The sequence below is a fragment of the Hydra viridissima genome, unplaced genomic scaffold (assembly GCF_058129835.1).
Source record: "Hydra viridissima isolate aposymbiotic clone 2 unplaced genomic scaffold, HvirCarnegie_v1 scaffold_5, whole genome shotgun sequence".
In the NCBI taxonomy this organism is placed as follows: Eukaryota; Metazoa; Cnidaria; class Hydrozoa; order Anthoathecata; family Hydridae; genus Hydra; species Hydra viridissima.
The window spans coordinates 13,519,102-13,534,659 of NW_028324304.1; the positions used below are offsets into that span (position 1 = coordinate 13,519,102).

At 28.9% G+C, this 15,558-nt stretch overlaps 1 long non-coding RNA gene across 1 annotated transcript; it reads right to left on the reverse strand.

The window, feature by feature from the left end:
* Positions 1–11,655: 11,655 nt before the first annotated feature.
* Positions 11,656–13,249, reverse strand: LOC149888812 (uncharacterized). Its single transcript, XR_016452652.1, has 3 exons — positions 13,235–13,249; positions 12,818–13,053; positions 11,656–12,396 (listed from the first exon to the last, which is right to left on the reverse strand). It is a non-coding gene; the product is annotated as an uncharacterized LOC149888812 (long non-coding RNA).
* Between the last annotated feature and the right edge of the window lie 2,309 nt (positions 13,250–15,558).

Genomic DNA, 15,558 nt, shown 5'->3' on the forward strand with positions numbered 1-15,558 from the left:
TCACCTCCTCGCCGGGAGCAAGAAATGGTCGGAGGGGCTGGAACTTGGTTCCAGCCATAAGTACCTTGAACATGGAGTCCGGCGTGGTCAAAACCTGACCTCAAATCTCTCCGAGGAAATATTGGGCCTGTATGCAAAATTTGGTGGGGTTCGGATCAAAACTGTTAATTTTTGTAAAGAACACACCCACATAAACACATACAAACTTTGGGCTTTATATATAAGATATCAGAGAGAATAATTTTTAAATAAATCAAAAAAAAAGAAGATCCAGTGAGTGATAACTCTAAGACTCTTCTGGATAAAATAAAAAGCCTATATATCAAAGTTTCTGTTCCCTTTGTATTAGAAAATCGAATTCAAAAAATGATTGTATAGTACGAAAAGAAATACAAAAATCTCCGGAAATTTATGAAAGGAGGGAAATGTTATGCTAATTTTTAGAAAAAGTTGATGATTTTAGAAGCGGGGCAGAGAAAATATTATTAGGCGGTTCAGTATGTAAAAGTAAGTCTTATTCAGAAATTGTACTTGTGACCGGCAGAGAAGAGTAGAACAAAAAGAGCAAATTTTCCTAACAGATCAAACAATAGAAAGAAAGGTGGCGATTGGAGGAATAAGCTTCTAAAATTTAAAGAAAACTGCACAACTGATAGTGATTGATTGATCACAAATTAGAAGATGTTGTCAAAAGAATAGAGAGTATTTTCAAAAGACACGTTCAACAGTTCAAAAATTATTGATCTTTACTTTGATGGTAAGATGATGAGGCATTTAAACATATTGCAGTTGGATGGAGATGCAGAAAACAAGTTATATACGCTTTTTTTCAGCAAAAAACGTATATAAATTGCTGTACAACCTGGATCCAAATATTTTAGTCAAATAACTTTAAGCAGATTTTTCTCCGTAAATATTTAAAGGACTGCATGACTATTTTCCAAAATTGATTTATCACAAACAAGCAGTCGAGCGATACTTTAAACTTGTCACAGAAGCCTTAGTTTACGGTCGAAAATTCAGTGGCGGATTAATTCAATCAAGAACGGATTCACAACAGAAAATGCCTAACTTCAACACTAAACGCCTGCTTTCAGCCTAAAGAAAATTATAAACGGCTCAACTAGGAAGTGACGGTGGGTTGGGCTTGGACGGACCCCGACGTACAGCTACCTTCTTTTGATGGGTCCTGGATATATTCCAAGTTCATTAGTTAAGGGTTGATCTGAGAGTTGCACAGAACTAAACAAATCTATCAGTATTTAATGTATCAATGTTTTAAGTTCTTCAATGTATTAACTTCGACAATTACAGAATGACAGAAACACAGATAATTTTCTTCATTTAACAAAAGTTTTTTTAACATTGCGGCACCTCTAAATGTACGTTTATAACAAAAAATTTTCAGGCTTTCTAGAAGAAATATTTTAACTCCAAGAGATTTTTATAGAAAAATATACCTATATGAAATTCGTTTTTATTTCTGATGTCATTTACTTAACATATTGAACATCTATACTCCTCCTAGGAATTTTAATCAAGTTTACTTATAACGCTACATTTCTTTTTGTTAAAAAGCCTTTATCTCTAATAGGAAATCAAAGGTATAAAATAGAGCGGTGTCACAGAATTAAACTGGCTATCAAATCATTTTATCGACTAAAAATCTTACAGTTTAGATAATAGGTTGGTTACACGGAAGAAAAGTTTTTGAATTACTTTTACAACACAAATCGATAATGTCCAGCCTTGAAGATTATTACCACCAATAGTTTAAGGCATCATTAATAAGGGAATCCAGAAAAGTTTTTTCTGGGTCCCCATAAAATTGTTGATTCGTAAGGTTCCTCCAATTTATTTAATAATATAGATGGTTCTACTTGTTCATTTGGCCTGTAAATGATAGTTGAAAAGACATAAAAATTAGACTATTGTTAAAAATTTTGCATATGAATGTCGCAAGGAATTACGTAATTAACTTAAAACTTTTATAAACTCAACGTATGACTTTTTTTTTAACTAACTTTCAAAAAAAGGTGGCAAAAGGAAAAAAATAAAAATTTTAAGAAAGTTTCATGAGAAAATACTCGCTATGTTAATGACACCTTTTCTGTGCACTAATTATGTATTTTATTGTCTGTTATTTCAGAAGAAAATCATCTAATTCAGAACTAATTAGTTGTAACCCTTTACAAAACGCCAAATGAAAATCAGCTTTTCTTTGAACTTTAACTAATAGAGCTTATACATATGTAGTATAATAATTTATTTAGCTAATAGTGGAGACGCAGCCATGAATGGAAATAAAACCCTATGTGTTTTGATTTCACCAGATATTTATTAGTCAGCACAACAAGAGTAGCTATTTAAAGTATTTTAAAATCTACAACGAGAGTATTATTCTTTTAAAGAAATGCAGTAGCAAAAAGAACTCACATTTTTTTATCGAAATATTTTTACGGTAGAGACACTTGTTAAACTAGTATTCACTCTAAAAAAAACTGATTAAAGAGAGTCTGAATATGTAGAGGTGTATATGGGTGATCCAAGGGATTGATTAAAAACGGTGTATATTCGAAACTTAGTTGTCTCTGACGCATTTGCAGAAAAAGCAAGAATAAAAAAAGAGAAGTAATTGATAAAAACAATATTAGAGACTACAAGCAGGGTAAGAAAGTATTATTTGTATTTTGTTAACGTAATACAATGCTAACCATTACACACTAATAAAACATAGATTAAGAATTATTGTAAAATTAAATATTTTGAGGACAGAAAACACAACCTTAATCCTTTAACAATTAAACCATGCCTATTCCTAATCAAACAATCCCCAGACCTTTCTCTTTCCTTTCCGAACTATCCCCAGACCCTCAACTTCAATCCCAACCTCTACATTACTAACCATATAACCCTCGTACCCATATCTCCTTAACCCAAACACCCTTCATGTTACTTACACACTAATAAAAAAATATTTATGAAAAGACTCCCTCAAAGTATTGAGCATCATCTCATATTAATTGCCTCAGTTTTCTTTATTTTTATTTTAGATCCTATGGGCGATATCTAAGAAAATTCCGACTTTCAAAGCTTAAAAGCTATTGTTTTGTTAAGGTTTGAATTTCATATATACATACATACATACATACATACGTACACATACATACGTACACATACATACATACATACATACATACATACATACATACATACATACATACATACATACATACATACATACATACATACATACATACATACATACATACATACATACATACATACATACATACATACATACATACATACATACATACATACATACATACATACATACATACATACATACATACATACATACATACATACATACATACATACATACATACATACATACATACATACATACATACATACATACATACATACATACATACATACATACATACATTCATATATACATACATGCATACATATATACATACATACATACATACATACATACATACATACATATATACATATATTGTAGTAACATGCAGTTCTTAAACCTTCACCCTTTCACGTGCTTATTACAGATTTTCGCCCTTTCACGTGCTTATTACAGTTTCAGGAATCCACATCCTCAAAAATTTTTTTGTACAATTAAAATTTAATTTCAAGGTTGAGATTAGGTTTGCAGGTATGTTAGCAACGTAGTGTATGGTGTGATGTAAGTAGTTTTTTTTATTAACAGGATCTTCTTTTATTGGAAGGGGGAGGGAGGAGGAGGTGGGTTTCCCAGAACCACTTGTTATTTAGGGGTTTTTTCAAAACTGTTTTGTAAAATAACAATTTCCATTTTAAAGGATGAGTCTTTGAACTTCCTGCAGAAAACGAGAAAGGACAGGGCTAAATATACTTATTTTAGATTCTGTAAGTTTAATTAATAATTTTTCATTTGCAAAAACCTTATTGAAAGTAAAATTATTGGTTTAGATAAAAAATTTCTTCAACATTTCCTATATATCGTTGATTGCAAAGTGCTGCGTTGATAAATAAAATTCCAGTAGAAACGACAAATGTGCTTTCACGCAGATTTCAGCTGGTTTGAATATTTTTTTCAATAGCAAAGTTTCAACGTTAACAAACAGCTCCTTTTCATAAGTTTGAAAAGTTTAGCATCACCAGGTAAAATATATTAATAAACTGCGAGCAAAAATGCAAGCAACACCCAAATAAATATCCTTTTTTCAAGTCACCTTTTTAATATCGAGGTAATTAAAAATTCAGGCTAAAAACAAAGTCACAATTTAAAATGAAAAAACCTCGCCATTAAAAATTTTAAAATTGTAAAACAAAAACCCGTTTGATATTAAAAAGGTTACTTAAATTATTTCCATGCTTTTTAAACAAATAAAAAAAAACAGAAGGGAGATTTTTTGAAAAATTTTTATTTGGAATACATTGTACAACCAAAATAAAAAAAGAATTGAAAAATTGTTATTCTAGTAACAAAATCAATTAAAAAAAGAGAATCAGGTCAAAAGACTATAATAAAAAAATGGTGCAAAAAAACTTTCCTAACATTTCTCTAAAGCTAAATCTTTTAACAATAATCTTGGTTTACGATTTAACTACCTATTTTTGTCAAACATTGTTTTTCAATTACTTAGCTTTTATTTTAGTTGTGAGAAGCCCATTATTTTAAAGACTGCATCAGATTAGCAGAATTAGCAAAAGTTTAATAGGATGTTACGTTTAAAAATATCTTGACTCAAATTAAAAAACAGTTTGCAAATAAAATTTAAATCATTGTCGTTTCTTTCTTGAATATTTACAAATCGTTAATCTTGACTTAGAATATGTAAAATACGTAAGCACAGTGTGCCCAGGATTGAAACATATTTTTTAATGTTTTTGAAATCCAGTTCTTTAAAATAAGCTTTTTTTTTTAATATACATATTTCTGTTAAGAGCCCAGAAAACTTTAGAGTGAGATTATTCTATGAAAAACTAATTAGTAGCTTTCAATGTGGGTTTTACAAGATTTTTTATTTCAATTTTCTGAAGCTTACAAGAAATAAGAAATGTGTTATATTAAAATTAATTCAACAAATCAGTATTTAGGCAGCCTGCACACTAAATTAGGATATACACTGCTGCAGCCAGTGTACATTATACATAGATTTCAATAAAAACTATTTAGGTGCTTACATCACCTGAACGTTAGCAATTAACTAAATTGAGTTATAACGTAATTATTAACTAAATTGAGTTATAACCTAACTATTAACTAAATTGAGTTATAGTACATATCACACTGTAACTCAATTTCGCTAATAGTTAACGTTAGATTTGTTTAAATAATATTTAAAACAATGTTTATTGTATTTAATGTTTATTATTTGAGTTTATGATATCAGTCATTTTTCATCAAAAAATTTTTTATTTATAAGTATTGAAAAACGGAGAAATCTCTGATTAAAATAGTAATGCTTGGAAGTGACACAAAAAATCAATGGAGTTTGACGTTCGCTTCTTTGCAATACTGATTCATAATAGCAAGCTAATTTATAGCTTATAGAAGCTGTTGGAGTGAAAATAGGAGTTCTTCTAGATAGTTTAGCTTACAGTGCAGATGACACAAGTTATGGTACGGTCTCAGACTTTTCAGTAGTAACAAATGCAGTATTGAAGTAGTGGCAGTAATGAAGTAGTATCTGCGCTGTGCAAATATTAAGGATAGAAAAAAGTTCAGCACCTTGCAATCCAACTTTAATGTGCTACTCAGCCTGAATCAGCATGTTGATGTAAATAAAACATCTTGCTAAAGAATACATTTCCTATATATCGTTCATTGCAAGGTCTTTTACAAGCAGAAATTTAGTCAGGCAATCATATTGTAAAGCGTTGATCAAATGTACGTCCATTCTGAGATCTCTTTGCTCTCACAGATGACAAACCTATTATTTTTCTAAAAAGTGAGGAAAGTTGTAACAAATATGTGAAATTCTATAAATTTGGCCTAAGTTTCCAGTCTAAAAAAATGTCTGTCATGAAGAATTCATTTGATATTTTTTGTCAAACCATAATCAAAACTTACACTTTAGGTACAGCTAACAAAAGGCTGCCAACCTACTAATGCAGTTTCAGAGTTGGACATCGCAAAAAAAAAAAAAAATCAACTTGCAAAAAAGATCGTTTTACGGTAGAAACAGAAGAGAATATGTTGTTTCTGAACTGTCTCATATAAACTTATTGAAGTTTTGTTTTCTAATAAAATGTATTGTAGGATCGCAATCTATGAATTCTGTGTTTATATTTAGCATGTTCACCGAAAACAGCTTGTGAATGGGGAGCATAAATTTGGTGCAAAAGGTTGCAAGATTTTTTGGTTAATGAGGAGTATTAAATATTCAAATATTTTAAATGCGAAATATGCACATTAACCTGCATCATGCTAGCATTTTATTCACTCAATCTACGCACACATACACCCGATCTTAATTTTTACTTTAAAACTATATTCTTTTAATCAAAAAACACTTAAATCAAAACGTTTCAAAAGATTCTATGCTAAACTAGAAGAGCTGTGACTTTTTTCAAACACATAACTTTTTTCAAACACATAACTTTTTTCAAACACATAACTTTTTTCAAACACATAACTTTTTTCAAGCACATAACTTTTTTCAAACACATAACTTTTTTCAAACACATAACTTTTTTCAAGCACATAACTTTTTTCAAACACATAACTTTTTTCAAACACATAACTTTTTTCAAACACATAACTTTTTTCAAGCACATAACTTTTTTCAAACACATAACTTTTTTCAAACACATAACTTTTTTCAAACACATAACTTTTTTCAAACACATAACTTTTTTCAAACACATAACTTTTTTCAAACACATAACTTTTTTCAAACACATAACTGAACACATTGTGTTACATGTTGAATAAACCGTCATGCACAAAAGTTGACAAAAAAGAACATAAACATCCTCTGCAGTTAAAATAAATGATCCTATTTAAAAAAAAAAAAAAACACTCGTGCTTGAAAGGCAAAATGCATTGAGAGTCCTCAATGAAACCTTTTTTACATCTTCGTAATTGATCTTGAAAGTGCTCTACGTTGTATATATCGTGTGCAATCTTAATAATATTTTAGTGAAAAAAAAAACATTTCTTTTTAACAAACCATTTTTTTAAATTTTTTTCTTGAAGAAAAAATTTTGAATTAATCAAATATGATAAAATGTTCAACTTTTCCTTGCATTGTGTCAAGCTCAGGCGCGGATCTAAGGGGTGGCCATTGTGGCAATGGCCACATAGTTTAAATTTAACGGCAGCCACGTTAGTTTTGGGTTTTTTCGCTGAGCGAATATCTCTAAAAATTTAAATTTGTCTGCCGTAATTTACGGATTTTGGGTATAGAGATTCCTGCTATAGCCACAGCGGTTCTTATTATACATTACTGACGCATTATTCAATCACTAAATGCTGTGAAAAAAATATTATAATATCGATTTTTTATTGAAATTTCAACAATGAAAATAAAATTTGGCCACACATTTACAAATTCCTGGATCCGCGCCTAAAGCTACATTCTACGTATCGCGAGGTTAGAATTATTTTGTTCTATCTCCCATTTTAAACGTTGGGAGAAAGTGAATAATTAGCTTTAGTAAATAATGAATAATTTTAAAATAGATTTTAATTTTATAAATTTTTTTAAAAGTTTTGTTTAAACAGATTATTTTAAGCATAAGTTATAATTTTTATAAAAACTAGCAAAAAGCAACCCGTAATACGGGTTATGGTCGGTCTGTCACTTAATTTATAGTGGCTGTTTTCCACTATTTAAAGTTGCGAAACCTTAAGGTGGTAGTCTACCTTTAAACCTAAATCCTAGAATTTTGTATAAAAAAACCCAATTTTTGGCTGCAATATAAAAAACCTTACAAAACTAAGGAATTTAAATTTAAATTTTCAAATTTGGTTTTGGAACACTGTTTTTTGGTCCGCGGGACCAAAAAAAGGGCATTTACGTTGCGATAAATAACTCAAGAACAATTAAAGATACAGTTCTGGATTTTTTTGTACATCATCTAATAAGGAAGTTGAATAGGCTGAATTAAGGAAAAAAAATATTATTAAAAAGTTTTTGTTTAAATGATAATTCAAAATGGCAGCAAAATTTTGACCCAAAATACAGATTTTGATCCCAATTAACTAAAGAACCAAAAAAGTTAAAATAATTTTTTTTAATTCAGCTAATAGATTATATATAAAAGAATCAATGTACCAAATTTCAGGTCCATAGCATTTAATTGAGAAAAGTTATTTATCGCACCGTTTCAAAAAACCTTATTTTGAGAAAAACAGAAAAGAAAAATAAAATCCAACTCTTTTAGTCTAATTTAAGCCAAAAACTACAAATGCTACATTCATGTGTACTAAGAAACTCATCATATTCATCAGTGCCTTTTTTTGTTTCCCATTTATCACATTGATGGCATAATTTAGATTTAATGCGGTAGTCAATGCCTTTTCCAGTATCGCTTGAAATTATAGTTACAACACAATTTAAAGAAGAGAATCCTCGCTTTTACCAGGTGCCATCACATGAAACTGTAATATCTGTCTTGTTCTCACCAAGACCTTGCTTAATCTCAACAGCTGCTTTATTCATAAAGTTTAGAGCAACTTGCTTGTAAGCCACTAATATATTCCTTTGAATATCATGAAATGTTTTTTTATGCATTGGTGGAGGTAAATTCATAAAACCACAAAAGGTTGTTAAAGCAGCATATCCCTTTCCTATTTCCCTCATAGCAATAATGGATCTCATATTTACATCCGATTGATATTGCCCATGAGATTCATCATCAATTTCTTGGCTAGTGTAAACCCTTTTACTCCATGAGCAGACTGAGGCTGTACATGTAAACTCTAATAAAACAGACAGTCCTTTCTTTCTTGATAAATCTGTAGAAAGTTCAATACTCCTCGATTGACATTCAGGGCACATAGCAATTTCATCTATGATACTTTTTAAAACAAAGCTATCCAACATGATGTAACAGTGTGGAAAATTCGATTTGTTATTAGGTAATGAAGTTCACTTTGTTGATACTGTTGTTGCTTTATGATTTAATAATGTAAGTTCCTTTGATGAAGTTGAAGCATTTAAATTACTTGTTGAAGGTATGTTATTAACAAGACTATTTTCCGAGTCAATGTTGGGTTCAGGAGCTTTAAAAAAACTTTTGCCATGAAAACGTCGCTTTTTGAAAATTCTTGATCCTCCTGCCTTTCGTCTTTTTCCAGCATCAAGTTTTTTATTTTCCATACTTATTGTTTTTTTCTAAATTTGAATAATAATCATAATCATCAAACTGAATACACAAGTAGGACTTCTAGCACGAATCAAATAAATTATAGTAAATTAAGAATTATAATAATATATAAATACAAAATATATCTGCCAGCAGCAAAAGCAAGCTTCTATTAAATCTTTTCGAATATATTTCGAGTTATACTTTTGGTTAAACTTTAAAACCACATGTGGATGTCCTGGATTACTTTTAGATGCTTACCAATGATTAAAACAAGTTCAGGTAGGCTTCGTTTTTTAAATTTTTTAAAGATCCAATTTTAATTTTTTTTTTTTTTTTTTTTGAAATCGCAAAATTTATGCGATTTTTATAAAAAAAAATTATACCACCTATATCTAATGATAAAATCATACAAGTTGTAAATATTTTTTTGAAAAACAAATATCACCATCATTTTCTACGTATATGATATTGGGTAAAACAGTACAATTTGAAATTTTGAAAATTTTCATATTTTAAGGTAGACTACCACCTTAACTGATACCCTTTCAGAAAAACGCATTCAAATTGAAAAAATTGAACCATCTGTAAAATTAAAATAAAATGTATGCGGAGGTAAAATAATTTACCAATTATACAACATTATTTAAGTAATTTACAACTGAAGCAAGTCACATCAGTGTAAGGCAGAACCATTTTCCTCGACATTACTAAGTTCAACACAATATGTTTTTAGTTACTAACACAAAATAATAACACTTTATCATGCTTTTAATTGACGAAAAAGTAAGGCTATATTCTTATATTTTTTATAACATGAATTTTAATTAATAAGATTAATATTAAGCGAACGTAAATTATAAATGATTTATTAATTTTTTGGTATCCCCTTTATACATTTTTCTTTAAAACAGGAAATTGTCTTAACGTTAAGTGCACACAGCCAAATAAATTTATTAAAAATAACTGACCATTACTATATATGGCACTAATCTGACCATTTTTATATATATGTCCTCTTTGTTTCAATAGCTTTTAGTGAACGGTAATTTACTACCATTTACTAAAAATTCCTTTTGTTACTCGAAATTTAATTCTCTTAAATATTTCGCCACTAATAAAGGACCTCCCTTCCCCGTTTTTGCCTTAATGGTGGTCAGGAGAATAGTTATTTTTATTAAGAGTAGTCAAGTTTTTGATGAAGACCTTTTACCAGAATAATGAAATGTAAAACAATGATTTACGTGTATAAGAATTTTTTTTTTTTAATATTTATAAGAATTTAACATATATAAGAATTTTTTCTTTCCTCAAAAGTGTTGCAAATGCAAACTAAGGTAATTAATTAGTTAAACACCTTATAAAATTTAAGTAACTCGATATTTGAAAAATGCGCTAAACTACAGTATTCACCATCCATTTAAAAAGATTCCCTAAATTGCGTACAGCAAGTTATTAGGCTTAAAATAGAGAAAATTTAAAAAAAATTGAACTAATTGCATACATTTACATCATATTAACTGACCAAAATTTACAATAAAAGATATTCTGGTTTCTTTTTATAAATCGTATAAATGCATCAATTGTAAATCCTAAAGACAAAAAAAAAAGGAATTGTGATACCATAATTACAACAACAAAAAAAACAAAACAAAAATAAAACACCACATAAAAACTGAAAATCGATTTACCTATTTATAGTAACCCATTTTGACATGGCAGTTAATATAAACATTTATCGAAAATGTAACAATAAAATCTGTTTCGAAGTACAAAAGGATTAACAATACTATATATATATAAAAAAAAAACTAATTTAAGATATATATTGCATTTTTAGCATAATGTTGTCTTGGCTTTCAGTAAATAAATAAAAGCAGTAAGTTCCAATGATGAAACTACCTATTATTCATTTTTAACAATAGTCACCAATGTGAAAGTGTCTATTGTTAAAAATGAATACCAACACAAAACATCACAACAATAACACATAACAATAGAATATTTACATCCTTGATCCAAAAATCCAGTGAAGATAACAAACCAAATTAAAATATGAAAGGCAAAATTAGAAAACCAATTTAAAGTTAACTATATTTATTTTTTTACTAAACATATAAATACATAAAAGTATATTTGTTTTTATGTTCAATATTAGTTATTCAATTACTTCAAATTTAGGACATGAAAACACCCTAGATTTAAAGATCAAGGTTGCATTCTCTCTCATACACATTATGCTAAACATTAACAGACATTGTGTTTCCAGAATAATTAAAAAGGCCACACAACACAACCTAGCTCTAAAGCAGTAACACTGCCTGACACTAAATGCTGCCAAGTCACAACTCTGCTATAAGTACATCGCTTGGGTGGCAAGGTTATCAATCTTGCTCAACATAATGCCAAATCACACCACTTTGAAAACATGGAAACAACATAATTTAAACATATATACAACTATAAACAAATATGGTTTTATATAACACATTTGATTAATAATCTTTTCAATTTGATGAAGAGTAGCTTGTTCAGCTATTAGAAGTGACTCTGAGTGGTGAATGAAATCTTCCATCATAAAAAATTTGTATGTATTCCAGAGATGTAAAGGATTGTCAGGTTCACAAAAGGTCAAAATAATTGAAAACAACTGTCTAATTTTCTTTGGCATGTCTTAAAACCGCCTCAGAAAGAGTATTCTGCCATTCAGTGTCATCTTGCAACAGACCTTTCAAATCACATGCTACACAAAACGTTTCAAGGACAATACCATTAACAGTATGCACATCCTCCCAAGATGTTGCTCCTTTTGCTTGCAAAAGTAACAGTCTAAGAAAAAACTATTCTCCAGTTGGATTAACTTTATACATTCTTACTATCACCTTATTACCACCCCTTTATCTAACCTTCCATTTACAATGTTTATCATCAAATATAAAGTGATAAGGAATGTCTACATACAAATAGCAATATGCTCTTTCATTTTCAGTATTTAACTTAAACCATGCCATTAGGTGCATATCACGCTGAGCTGCACGATCTAAAGCCATATGTTCTGCTCCTTCTCTAAAATACATTAATTGATTTTCAGGTAGATGTTTACCAAGTCACAGCACTTTAAAAACACAGAAAGAACATAATATAAACATATGTACAAACTATAAGCACAATAAATGTGTTTAAATATGTATATAAGGTTAAATATATACTAATACTAAAATAAATAAATACCTTATATACATATTTAAATACATTTTTAAAACAATTATGTAACACATATTAACACATACACAAACAGTAAAAAAACACTTTACATTATTATAAAAACACATTGATAAAACAACTATAAAGCACTTATTACCACATACACATACATATCAAAAAAGCATATATGCAAACAATAAACGTGTGCAAACAAAAATTTTAAAAATGATGCGAGAAAATTTAAAAAGATACAAAATATATATTTACAAGCAATAATCTTTACCTTCTTTTTTTTCTTCATAAGAACTGTAATCCTCATAACAAAATTTAACCTTTACATACAATAACATGTGACATGCGTTGTTAGTGTTGGCACAAAATTTTAATTTATTTTTCTAAATTTTCTAAAAAAGAACAAAAATAGTTAATAGCATCACAGAAATTTCAAAGTATTAATAACCCTTTTATGGAAATAGCATTAGTATAACTTTAAATAACATCCATACCCCTATTTTCTTTCTAAAAAATAAAATAATAAAAATAAAACTGCTAAAAGAAAAACTAAAACAAACAAAATCTAAACGATTTAAAAAATTAAAATCCTTTCTACTTTAAATCCTTTCTACTCTATCTAATAAAAATTTTAATCCTTTCTACTTTATCTGACAAAAATGTGTATATAACTATTTCGTATACTTACTTCAATTATAATATGATATATAATTGATTAAGATGATTCTTTATGTAATATATCTAAACTAATAATTAAATTCCAAAAGGAAAAAAGCTTTAACTCGCTCAAAAGATCTTTCTCCAATGGCCGCGTGCATTTGAAGAACGCGCTCTTTCAAAGCCTAGTAACTAATTCAAAGCCTAGTAACTAATGACGAAACGACGTTAAACGTTAAACGTTTCTGTACTAATTATATTATAGATTAAGCTAAAACTTTAATTAAATTTTACTTTTAAAAAAAAAATCAAAAACTTTCTTCCAACGTTTAAACTTGGAGATAGAACAAAATAATTCTAACCTCGCGATATATCGAATTCAGAGATTTTATTTCTAACGTTGCATTTTAGCCAGAATGAGTCTGCTTATCGTTAATGAAATATGGAAGCTAACCGATAATGAGTTACGATATGATTCAATATGTTTTGATACGATATTTCGATTTAAAGTTTTGATACGCTAATGCTTACCAATTTTCACAGAGCTGCAGTAGAGAAATTTTCTTTTTTCTTTTACGTATCAGAAAGCGTAATAAGTTTAAAGATGTCCAAAAATAACCCATAAAGTTGCGCAAGTAAGCGTTACGGGATTCAGATTTACTTATTTTTACTCTTGAAGTTGAACATCGTGTTTTAAGTTTTTATGAATTATCTTTTATAGGCAAAAACAATTTGAAATTTTTTTTTTTTTTTTACATTGTATAGAATTTTTCGCTTTATCATACGAAATAAAACTCTATTGGTTTTAATTAAAAAAATTTTAAGACGAGTTATAATGCGTTACTATGAGTTAATTATTTTAAATTTTACTCAATATCAAACTTCGTAAATAAAAATTTTAAACAGAAAATGTTGTTTTGCAGTAAAAAATTCTGCTAATGATGATCCTTTTTTTTTCAGAACTGAGTTTGTTAGTTCTGGAAGAAAGTTATGAAGTAAAAAACTAAAATAAAAAGGTTTTTTTTTTTTGTTTAATTAAACACACTTTTTATCTTATATGTTTATGTAATTGTTTGATAATTATTTGTTAATCAAACTTAATTGCTTATTAAGTCCTGATATAGATATGAGTCAGTCACATAAAGTAATAACTTAAAGAAACAATCTCAGCCAGTAAAAAAAGATGCCCACAAAGACGTCTGGAATTTTGACGAAACCGACTTCAATAGTGACTGCAGAATCAAAAAATACTCTGCAAATGTGGTTCCAAACGTCTTCTTAAAGTTAAACTGTTAAGGCTGGGTGTGTTTAGTATGCTTGCAAAAAAAATTTATTAAAGCAAAAATCAATTAATACTCTAGTAACTAGTAATCACGCACAAAAATAACTTTCAAAGTACAATTTTCTTTTTGTTCAACTTTTTTGAAATTAAATTGAATGTTCCATCAATTCATTTACAAACTTGAAAAATCAAAAAAAATACAAAGAAGAATATTTACTTAAAATTGAGCAGTTGAAAAACGAACAAATTAACTTTACCGAAGCTGTTTGCAAGCAAAAGGAAGAGGACAATTAATTCTCATTGAAAGATAAAAAGTTAGCCATTACTTCCGTTGATTCTTGAAGGCATATTGCAACACCTTACTTAGCGAATGGTGTGTCTTAATACAAAAGATTGTGGGGCCTTCACCTTAACTCTCTATGAGACAAGATTTAATCACCCTTATAAGCTAAAAGTATTATTACTGTTTCTTATAAGTAAAAATTTCTAATGGATGTATCACACAGAAGGATGCGTTATAAAGAAGTAATAAAAATTGCTTTCTTAATGGATGTTGTCCAGCTCAAACAAGAAGCATGTTTGTCAGCGTTATCTTTCCTTATGTTGTGTTAAATTCCATTAAAAAAACCATGCTTTAGCTATTTATCATGAACTCTGCTTTCATTATAAAAGCTAATAAAAAAAAAACCTGTATTCCCAATTGAAACTTCAAGGAACTTTCAACTGGGAATACCGGTTGAGACGAAATGAAACGAAACAGAGGATTTGTCGTGGGGGCAAAACTCAAGACATTCAAAACAACCTAGGACTGCAGCCCTTTACAAACAAAACACTTCCTCATTCGAAAATATAATTGAAGAACCGGACTTCTTTGATGCAATTTCTTAGTAGTTCTAGCAAGATATGCTATACCACATTCGAGAACAATTTTGATTGCACTTCACATGCAGACGTACTTGTATCGGATTCCGAGTTTGTTGATGATAAGAATTTGTTTTTTTATTTAAGAAAATATAAAGTGCTCGTACCTTACTTGAATTTTTTCACCTAAAGAGTTTGCAAATAAAAATAAC